At 41.1% G+C, this 11,823-nt stretch overlaps 1 long non-coding RNA gene across 3 annotated transcripts; it reads left to right on the top strand.

The window, feature by feature from the left end:
• The first annotated feature begins 908 nt into the window (after window positions 1-908).
• LOC106579637 (uncharacterized) lies at window positions 909-7,372 on the top strand. Of its 3 annotated transcripts, none has more exons than XR_001322699.2 (6): window positions 909-1,145; window positions 5,289-5,385; window positions 5,567-5,725; window positions 6,095-6,664; window positions 6,871-6,966; window positions 7,253-7,372. It is a non-coding gene; the product is annotated as an uncharacterized lncRNA (long non-coding RNA). The 3 variants fall into 3 exon arrangements; XR_006760798.1 differs by having other exon boundaries at window positions 6,874-6,966; window positions 7,253-7,312; XR_001322698.2 differs by having other exon boundaries at window positions 6,095-6,966; window positions 7,253-7,317.
• Window positions 7,373-11,823: the final 4,451 nt, after the last annotated feature.

The raw sequence follows: 11,823 nt of genomic DNA, 5'->3' as shown, positions 1-11,823 counted from the left end.
TTTCATTTCACTTCACAAATTTGGACTATTTTGTGTATGTCCATTACATGAAATCCAAATAGAAATCGATGTAAATTACAGGTTGTAATGCATCAAAATAGGAAAAACGGGGGGTTGAATGCTTTTGCAAGGCACTGTATTTTCCAAAGTAATTGCTTCTAAGAATATGGTTGGATTTTGCCTAGGCTACTTTGAAGCAATGTAAAACATGCCTCATAATATGTAGTAAAAAGTTAAGGTTTCAAACAATTAAGTATATGTTTTCCAAATGCATACTGCCTCCAGCTTATTGCAAAGTGGTGTGTGACGCGCTGATGAAGCCTGCCTTCCGTTGCCTATGCATTTCAATGGCAAATGGGGAAGCATGCTTCAATTACCAGTTGAGAAATAAAAACAGTAGCTCTTTTTATGGCCATCAAAACAAGCAATTACATTTATAATTTTTGCACAAAGATTGGGCTTATAAAATCACTTTCACTCCAGGTGCAAAGAACTAGCTATTTGAGGAGCTGTAGCAGCAGCTATTGAGCTGTCTGACAGATTTTCTCTCAAAGGCTCTGTATATGTATGTTGTAAATGTGTGGTAAATAAGATACATAACGAATATACACACCGCCAATTTAATTTCACAAAATGATGCATGACCATTCAAATGTATTTACATCGACTGGTATTTACATCAATGAGTAGGCTAAAAAGCATTATTTCGCAATGGGATTATTTCCTTTGCCCGGACAATTCTATTTATCGGCTTTGCAATTTTGTTATTGGCCAGAAGCCGGCAATTACTGGCTAACGGAAACCATAGCACAGATACAAAGATGAGTCTTCTACCTAGCTCTATGGCCTGTTGTTGACACATGTATTTGCCCTCTCGTTGGCTAGAATGGTCCCACCTGATCTCGCCTCCTCCCGTCTGCCTTCCATCTTTGAGGAAAGGTATTTCCATTGTCACTTCACTATCTTGTCACTATAATAGACCATATTTCTTTTAACACTGAAGCCTCACACGTGAGGGGGACGCACACACGCTGCATTTGAGTGGTAAGGCTGAAGCAATCGACTGTAGACATAAGCTGAGAAGTGAAGTCGGGGAGGTGCATCTGCTACAGACGAAAGTCGGACACTGATGTGGTTTTCCAACGGTAAGGCTCAGTGCAACATGGCAGTGTTGCCATTGCTAATAAAAGTAATTTTTAATGTCAAAATAAACATGCCTTCAATCCCCATATCACACAAACTGTAAATATATCAGTTGGGGAGAGAGAGATTCAAATATCACATTCATTTGTACATATCCACTGTATAGATATGAATCGCTGCAGAGAGGAAGAGGTGAAGCGAGAGGATTTACTCCACCCATTATCTGTCCACGTGAGATAAGCTCTGTATTGTATGGAGGTCTATGAGAGTGTTGAATTACGTGAGGCTTATTTGATCGAATAGAAGTTTCGTAATGTTTAGGCTGTCACACATGTACTGATATAACTGAATGCACGTGTCTTTCCGGTAACTTTGAGAAAAACATGTTAGCTGTGCTTGTTGTTCACATGCTTATGTGCCCTCTCATTGGCTAGAATTGTTCCTCCTGATCTCGCCTCCTCCCACCTGCCTTCAATCATTGATGACATGTATTTCCATTTTTAGAACGGTCACTCGGTTATATTGTCAATATAATAGATAATCTTTGATCGCGGCAAAGTTGCTTCCTATTTGATTCAAGTCTTCCCGTTCGCGTGGGTCAAACAAACATTCAAATGATTAGTTAACAAATAGTGCCTCCCTCAATGCAGGCTATGGCTGCAAGTTGCAGCGGGTGAGGAGCAACTGCAGAAAATGTAAGTAAACTGCAGACGAAACTTCATGACCTTTGGTCACATGGGTGTTGTAAAGTGCATGCAGTCCACATCAGTGGAGGCTGCTGAGGGGAGAACGGCTCATAATAATGGATGGAATGGAGTATAATGAATGGAATGGTATCAAGCCCATGAAAACCATGTTTTTGATACCATTCCATTTACTCGATTCCAGCCATTATTCTGAGCCATTCTTCCCTTATCAGCTTCCACTGGTCCACATATAGGAGCAAGTCGGACAATCTTTATCCCCATATTACAACACCCTTGGTCACCGACTTGACAAAAGTGAGCCACCCACACTCTCCCTTGTGTATTCTTTGGGTTGTGCTATATATTTATTTACAGTAGCAACAACGTCGGCAACTACAATCAGGTGATCCAACCAAGTGGCCAAGATTCTGGTTAGAAAGCACTCCATACCATGTACCTAGAGGAGACTGGCAGTACTGCACTTTAACGGACGCTGAGCCCAGAAAGACCATTTCCATAGAGAAGTCTGAAAATCACCTTTGTGCCAAGAATATCATAGAATTTTTCCATGAATTGTCTTCGAGGTCAATTTTCTTTCCATCGCTCACAGCCGAAGTTATTTACGTTTTATATTCATGCTGTTACGTGGATGAGCTTGTCACATGCAATCACAGAAGGAAAAACTACAGAAATCACTCACACGCTCTCTTCTGGGACCTGCTCGTTCAAGGTGCTGGATTCCTTATGCTTGAGTCTAATGACGTATTTGCAGGTATTTCAATAATGTTCTCATAACATTGTTGAAATAAAATGTGTATTTTCTTTAGTGTGTCTGTGTCCATTTATTCTTAACTGACTTGCCTAGTTAAATAAATAAGTACAAATGTGTGGGTGAGTGAGTGCGTGCGTGCCTGCTTCCAGTGTAAATATGCTTCTAAACTAAGTGTAAATATAAACATGTACAGAGTTACCTTTTTCCATCCTTTACTGGTCTCCAAGCAATGGAAATGTTCACTATATGTTGACATACAAATTGGAGTAGAATGAGTATAATGCTTGTCAACCTCAATCTATGTTAAAGTTATCATTACCAATCAACTGCATTACAGTTAAAAACTCCTCATTACCACCATTGATTTGTTTTGCATACTAGCTTCTAAACCTGATTTCTAAGGACAATTTTATAAATGTTATGCATTGAAAACAGCCAAACATACCCAAATCTGACTTCAGTAACCATATTGTGGGCCTGTTGCTAAACATAAATCATGACGGATTTGACTAATATCTACTTTGTTACATTATATTTGTTGAATGTGAGTCAATGATGGCATCCTGCCTTTCCACTGACATCTTTACCACATCTACTATGCTCTTAACTAACATTGTCTTTGTCTACTAACAACACTCTTAACTAACATTGTGTTTACTAATAACCCACTCTTTGTAACGATGACGCTGTGAGTCGAGAAGCAGGTGCAAGTGAAACGTTTAATGAAACAAACATAAAACAAGACAACGTAACAGAAGCGAGATAGCATGAACACAGGATCAATACCAACTGAGAAATGAACAAAAGGAAGGGACCTATAAAAGGGAGGTAATGAGGTCCAGGACCGGTGGTTAGTATTCCGGTGATGTCGCACGCCGAAGGGAAGGAGAAGTAGACGTGACACTCTTAACTAACATTATCTTTACTAATAACCCACTCTTAACTAACATTGTGTCACGGGCGGATAGAACAGTTTAAGGGTGAGTCAAGCGCAGGAGACTGAGGTCCGTTGGAACAAACGTGATTTAATAAATCCAAGGGCAAAATCCATATAAGGCTGGGAGCACAACAGTCAAAAGGAAGCTCCGCTCAAAAAGGCAGACGGGGCGCAGCCCGGCAACCCTAATGCCTAGACAATAAGTAGTAAACCAACGACATAAAACGAACACCACCTCTACCACACGTAACAAAGAACAATCCCGCACGAAGCCTAACTAAACACAGACAGACTAAATACCCCCCCACTAATGACAAACACGAAACAGGTGCATTCAAAAAACAGACATAACTAACAGACACTGAAACACAGATCGGTGGCAGCTAGTAGGCCGACGACGACGAACGCCGAGCACCGCCCGACCGAGGAGAGGCGCCACCTTCTGTGGACGTTGTGACACATTGTCTAATAACAACACACTCTTAACTAACATTGTCTTTACTAACAACCCACTCTTAACTAACATTGTCTAATAACAATACACTCTTAACTAACATTGTGTTTGTTTACTAATAACCCACTCTTAACTAACATTGTGTTTGTTTACTAATAACAATACACTCTTATCTAACATTGTGCTTGTTTACTAACAACACACTTTTTTTCCTTCAGATTGCAACCTCTCACTTTCGGTTATCTCCAAAATATTCCTATTTTTAAAACAAGCCTTAGAAAGTTGGTTGAAATTTCAGTTTAATTCACAAAAAAAGACAGAACAAATATTACCACAAATATTATGGTTAAACTCCAAATAGGGAGGGATGGTAGGGTTAGGAAACTGGCTCTAACCAGAATAGAAAGAGGAGTGGGAGGCCCCGGTGCACAACTGAGCAAGAGGACAAGTACATTAGTGTCTAGTTTGAAAAACAGACGCCTCACAAGTCCTCAACAGGCAGCTTCATTAAAGAGTACCTGCAGTCTCAAGGTCAACAGTCTCAAGGTCAACAGTGAAGAGTCGACTCCAATTAAAAGAAAAGATTAAGATAGGCAAAAGAACACAGACACTGGACAGAGGAACTCTGCCTAGAAGGCCAGCATCCCGGAGTCACCTCTTCACTGTTGACGTTGAGACTGGTGTCAGTCTTTTCTTGGTAATTTCTCGCATGGAATAGCCTTCATTTCTCAGAAGAATAGACTGATGAGTTTCAGAAGAAAGGTCCTTGTTTCTGGCTATTTTGAGCCTGTAATCGAACCCACAAATGCTGATGCTCCAGATACTCAACTAGTCTAAAGAAGGCCAGTTTTATTGCTTCTTTAATCAGTTCCAACAGTTTTCAGCTGTCTTATAACAACCAATTCTTAACTGACATTGTCTAATAATAGCACACTCACGGCCTGTACCTTGACATGGTGAGTGGGCTTCAAAACAAGACAAGCCATTGATTTCAGCATTTTTTTTTTTAAATGCTCAGATAACCACCTGTGTGGACACCTGCAGGACTACTTTCTGTATGGATCCAGGTGTGAATGTCACAGCTGCAACATAGCTTTTCAACATGACAGAGTGACTAGTTATTGGACATGGAGTGTGTCTGTCTGTCTGGCCTTACTGTCTTTGAGTTGGGTTTAGTTCTGCATTGATTGAATATATCTTTATCATTGAATTTAGTTTTGCTCTAAATACATAGAGTAAATGACATGTTCAGTGTTCTAGTGTCCCTGTGTTGTCTGTTCCTACTGTCACTATGAGGTTGCTGAGCCGCTGGTGAGAAACGGGGCATCGGTCAATGTAACTAATTGATTTCACCCCTCTCTTTGAGGCTGCAGCCAAGGGCAATTAGCTCAAGGTTAGTCTTCCCACATTTCATAAAGGCTCTTCAAAAATAATTGCATTTGATTAACTGATGGCTACTAGGATGCTTTTTTTATAGTCAGTACCGTGCAGTATGTATAATGATAACTTTTTACTTCAAATGCTTCTCATGCATTTGAATTACTCATCTGTCTGTATGTATCCTCACCAAGAAGAACTGTGATGGTAACATGTCTTTGGGCATGGTGAAGGAGAGAGACAAGGGCATCCTGGACATGCTGGAAGGAGATGCTGCCCTCCTGGAGCACTGGGATGACAACAACGCTCAGGTCAAAGGAGGCCTCATCTCCCTGCACAACGCAGACTCATACGGGGTGAGTCCATACAAAGATTACATCAGGCCTTTGACAACATTTTACATGCTGTACAATTTGCCATAAGGTTTTTACATAGACATAGACAATGCATACAAAACACATATTCTGTGACATTGAGGCCTATGTAACAGCTTGGATGTCATCAGGCTTTAGAATATATTGTATGAATTGTTTAGTTGACATAACCTTACAGAAAACCATACATCAAATAAAATAACTCTCACTGTGATGAAAGAGACCTAGTGGATGTTCTACAAATTTATTTGTGTGGATGTCATCAGTCTTTGGGCAAATCATGAGGATGTTAAATCATGTCCTCTGTCTCTCTCGCTCCTCCTTTCTGTCTCTGGTGTCTCTCCACTACAGCACATGCATATTTCAGTCCTCCTGATCAACTTTCATGCAGTGGCCCAGCACCAGTCAGTATGTAGCCTGACACCACTGGAGGTGAACTGATGAACAATGGCCCAGCACCAGTCAGTATGTAGCCTGACACCACTGGAGGTGAACTGATGAACAATGTCCCAGCACCAGTCAGTATGTAGCCTGACACCACTGGAGGTGAACTGATGAACAGTGGCCCAGCACCAGTCAGTATGTAGCCTGACACCACTGGAGGTGAACTGATGAACAGTGGCCCAGCACCAGTCAATATGTAGCCTGACACCACTGGAGGTGAACTGATGAACAGTGGCCCAGCACCAGTCAGTATGTAGCCTGACACCACTGGAGGTGAACTGATGAACAGTGGCCCAGCACCAGTCAGTAAGTAGCCTGACACCACTGGAGGTGAACTGATGAACAGTGGCCCAGCACCAGTCAGTAAGTAGCCTGACACCACTGGAGGTGAACTGATGAACAGTGGCCCAGCACCAGTCAATATGTAGCCTGACACCACTGGAGGTGAACTGATGAACAGTGGCCCAGCACCAGTCAGTAAGTAGCCTGACACCACTGGAGGTCTTGATGGTACAGTATTTGTGTAGAATAAGAAAGAAAACCAGTAGGTGACCAGTAAAATGCAGACAACTTTAGTGAACTATTTAGACATAACATATACACAAGAATCCAGTATAAGTAGGAGCAGATCAGTCTATAGTTTACAGCAACATGAACATGACCATATCCCTGTCCAACGGCAGTAGCTCAGACACCTCCATCCCAACGCCGATGTCCACGCACCCCAGAAATCCCTCATCCTCATACCACTCCTCTTCCTCCTGCATGTCCAGCTGATGGTAAGTTGGTGGTTGATGATATCCCTCTAGTGGTGTGGGGGCTGTGCTTTGGAAAAGTGGGTGGGGTTATATCCTGCCTGTTTAGCCCTGTCCGGATATCGGATGGGGCCACAGTGTCTCCTGACCCCTCCTGTCTCAGCCTCCAGTATTTATGCTGCAGTAGTTTGTGTCGGGGGGCTAGGGTCAGTCTGTTATATCTGGAGTATTTCTCCTGTCTTATCCTGTGTCCTGTGTGAATTTAAGTATGCTCTCTCTAATTCTCTCTTTCTTTCTCTCTCTCTCGGAGGACCTGAGCCCTAGGACCATGCCTCAGGACTACCTGGCATGATGACTCCTTGCGGTCCCCAGTCCACCTGGCCGTGCTGCTGCTCCAGTTTCAACTGTTCTGCCTGCGGCTATTGAACCCTGACCTGTTCACCGGACGTGCTACCTGTCCCAGACCTGCAGTTTTCAACTCTCTAGAGACAGCAGGAGCGGTAGAGATACTCTCAATGATCGGCTATGAAAAGCCAACTGACATTTACTCCTGAGGTGCTGACCTGTTGCACCCGCGACAACTACTGTGATTATTATTATTTGACCATGCTGGTCATTTATGAACATTTGAACATCTTGGCCATGTTCTGTTATAATCTCCTCCCGGCACAGCCAGAAGAGTACTGCCCACCCCTCATAGCCTGGTTCCTCTCTAGGTTTCTTCCTAGGTTTTGGCCTTTGTAGGGAGTTTTTCCTAGCCACCGTGCTTCTGCACCTGCATTGCTTGCTGTTTGGGGTTCTAGGCTGGGTTTCTGTACAGCACTTTGAGATATCAGCTGATGTAAGAAGGGCTTTATAAATACATTTGATTTGAAGCTCCCTGATCTGACTCTTCTCCTCCTGTACTCTGGCCTCTAGCGACGCCAGCACCTTGTGGTAGAAGCTTGGGCTGTAGCGGGCTTGACTAGGTGAGGCTGGGGCTTGACGAGACGCTCATACAGGGCCTGGAGACTCCTGCTGGCTACCAGGGCTCCGATGTACCTGTCTGGAGGTGAGAGGTGCACCAACTTTTAAATGTAACAGGCACAAACTATTATGTAGGACCAACATCTCCAACAGATTCATTTACATTTGTGTCATTTAGCAGAGGCTCTTATCCTGAGGGACTCATAGGAGAAATTAGCCTTGCTCAAGGGCACAGACAGATTTTTCACCTAGTCGGCCCGGGGATTCGAACTAGCGACCTTTCAGTTAAGTTCAGATTTTATCAATAGAAATAGCAATACATGGCAAGCATCAAATAAAAATGTCTGAATTTCTTGACGTAATGACATTATTTGGAACCATTGACTTCACAGTCAGTCTTCCAGTTTCATCTTCCAATCTCAGGAATTCTGCACCTTGAAGGAGCAGGTCCCCGGACTAGAGCCAGTGAATGATTTCCTCAGTTTGTCCTTCTGTGATTGTATGTGACACAAGCTCATCCGTGTAACAGCATGACTATACAACATTAATAACTTTGGCTGTGATCAATGGAAAGAAGATCAACCTCGAAGACACTTCATGTAAAAATTCAATGGTTATTTTTGGCACAAAGGTGATAACGAAAGTTTTTTTTATCTTTATAGACTTCTCTATTGGAATTGTCTTTCTGGGCTGGAGTGTGGAGGGGCAGCGCTCCCTCACTTTTTTTTCGATTTGAGAATACAAGGAGCTGGTAAAACTATTTCAGGAAAATGTATTCTGATAAATTCAAAATAAATTATATTTAATTACCACTTAAATTCCATGAAAGATGATGACAAACCAAATAAATATGTATAGCAGCCTAGAGGTAAATTATGGTTTCTTCCCCGTCTTCTCTCTGGTGGTGGTAAGAACTATGTAGGCTACCTGTTATGAAGAACTATGTAGGCTACCTGTTATGAAGAACTATGTAGGCTACCTGTTATGAAGAACTATGTAGGCTACCTGTTATGAAGAACTATATAGGCTACTTAAGAACTATATAGGCTACCTGTTATGAAGAACTATGTAGGCTACCTATTATTAAGAACTATATAGGCTACCTGTTATTAAGAACTATGTAGGCTACCTGTTATGAAGAACTATGTAGGCTACCTGTTATGAAGAACTATGTAGGCTACCTGTTATGAAGAACTATATAGGCTACTTAAGAACTATATAGGCTACCTGTTATGAAGAACTATGTAGGCTACCTATTATTAAGAACTATATAGGCTACCTGTTATTAAGAACTATGTAGGCTACCTGTTATGAAGAACTATGTAGGCTACCTGTTATTAAGAACTATGTAGGCTATCTGTTATGAAGAACTATGTAGGCTACCTGTTATGAAGAACTATGTAGGCTACCTGTTATGAAGAACTATGTAGGCTACCTGTTATTAAGAACTATATAGGCTACCTGTTATGAATAACTATATAGGCTACCTGTTATGAAGAACTATGTAGGCTACCTGTTATTAAGAACTATATAGGCTACCTGTTATTAAGAACTATATAGGCTACCTGTTATGAAGAACTATGTAGGCTACCTGTTATGAAGAACTATGTAGGCTACCTGTTATTAAGAACTATGTAGGCTACCTGTTATGAAGAACTATGTAGGCTACCTGTGTATTCTGCAGAGGACCATCAGAGGCTTGACCACCGTGGCCAATCAGAACATTGAAAAAAATATATCCTAATTCACCGTGTGTTGACCCCCTCTTGAGCAGTGGAACCCAGAACCATGTGACCACTTGGTAATGGTGACACCTTTCTGCCAAGGACACCCAAACCAGAGTGGGCTCCGCAAAGCCCAAGGAGCCTGACCCTCTGGAAGTTGCTGTAGCCCTGCTTGGGATACTTAGTCTACATTGGCTATTGGTTGCGATGCAGGGCCCGTTCTAGCTTGGCATGTCAGGGTGGGTAATTGGAAATGTGAATTTGGCCAAGTTGGAGGTAATAATGCATTTAGATTCTAGTTTATTGAGATGCATGAATACACCATACAAAAAGGTTGACAGCTGTTTTAAAACGGATTTCCTACAATTCTACATAGTAATGATTTCTGTTCACTACTTTGTCAATTGATTTGATAGCATGTTGAATCGATGCAAATACATTCCATAAATTGATAGTTCACCTCTGTTTTTTATTATCTTGTAATAGGGTAGTATTGTAACCATGTGTTCAAGCTAATCAAATCAAAGTTTATTTATGATACATCCTGTAAGCTACACAATACAAAGACATCGACTCACAAATAAAGCTCTCCTCTTAAACAGTGCAATGATATTAAGCTATATGTATTTGTATTTACATTAGGCTGTAGTGTACAAATGGCTATACCATGTAGTCTTAGACCTATTAGGCTTCACTGCAAATTATTGTTGTTTGTTCCTGAACTGGCCGAATGGCAGAGCTATTGTTCTTAACTGACTTGCCTAGTTAAATAAAGGTAAAATAAATATCATTCAGATATCCTTCAGCACCACAAGTTGGTTCAACTTCTTTAATAACCTTTTATTGCAGTGGGCTAAATCAGGGTCACAAAAAGTGATTCTAGGTATTCTTAAGCAAATCTACTTAAAAAAATAAGACACCTGTACCATGTCAGATATAGAGTTGAAATTGATCAAATGTTGAGTTTACATCCCAATATTACACTTTATATACATCACAGAAGACTGAAATATAACAAAACATTTTGACATAGAAACACCGGATTTGCATCTTTAAAAAAAAAAAATCTTTATTAATGATGAAATTCTGAAAAATATTAATAACATTCCACCCATGAGGCCAAAGAGGGCGCTTTTGGTCAATGACTGCAGGAAAGGGATCTATATTACGCAATCCTGACACTGTCCTTTTAGAACCCGGAAGGGTGCTCCAACGGTTTAAAATAACACTCATCAAGACCTGTTGCCTACTCCTAACAGTCCTACTCATCCCCTATTATTATTATTATTACTACAAATAGAAGATTATCACTTCTCACAATGCTGCTCGTTTAGTAAAGTTAGATCAAAGCTGAATCAATGTCTCACAAGGTCACATAACGACAAATTAGTATTTTACATAACTGAATATAATAGCATAGCTAGTAGGCCTATAACGCAGGGGCAGGAAATCCCGGGGGGGACACGACCCCCCCATCCTGGGAAAAATATGATTTGTCCCCCCCAATATATCACTGAAACATAACTATGTAATTTAAATAATATTAATAATACGCAATGAAAGCAATTGTGCTGATTATAGACACTTAATAGCGCGTATTTAAGTTTCAAAAGATTGCGACACCCCCACCCTTTGCCTCACAATGGTTTGATCCACTGCCAGTTCCTTAGCTTGCTAGGTAACAGAGAGGTCGTATCTACTGTCTGAAAGGCACTCAATGAACGTAACTGACGTGAGGTTAGCCAGTCAATCGCGCACACACACTAGCTGAATATGCAGAGGTAGCGCGCAAATATGAACTATTAAGCTAGCTAGTACCTATTCCATTTATGTGGCCTCGTCAAAGATGGAATCTTTGCTATCGTCAATTTATTCCGAAATCAGCATGCAGATGATGTAAGTTAGTGCTTCAAAGTCCCTGATAAGGTTAGCGATAAACTGAAATCCAAACTGAACAGGTTCTAATTTTAAGACAATGGTCTTAAATATATTTAATGGTCTCGTTGCAAAAGCTAAATTGTCGCAAGGGAACTTTTATTTATTTTATTTCAACTTTATTTAACTCGGGTAACAAAGATTATAGCAAACACCACTGAAACGGAATTGGCGCTCACTAGCTTTGCAAATTCAGCTATTGTTGGAAGCCAGCCAATATGAAACAAACTATTAAAATTACAAAAGGTTGCAGCAT

This window comes from Salmo salar, chromosome ssa19 (assembly GCF_905237065.1).
Source record: "Salmo salar chromosome ssa19, Ssal_v3.1, whole genome shotgun sequence".
Lineage (NCBI taxonomy): Eukaryota > Metazoa > Chordata > Actinopteri > Salmoniformes > Salmonidae > Salmo > Salmo salar.
This window is presented reverse-complemented; position numbering and strand designations above follow the sequence as displayed.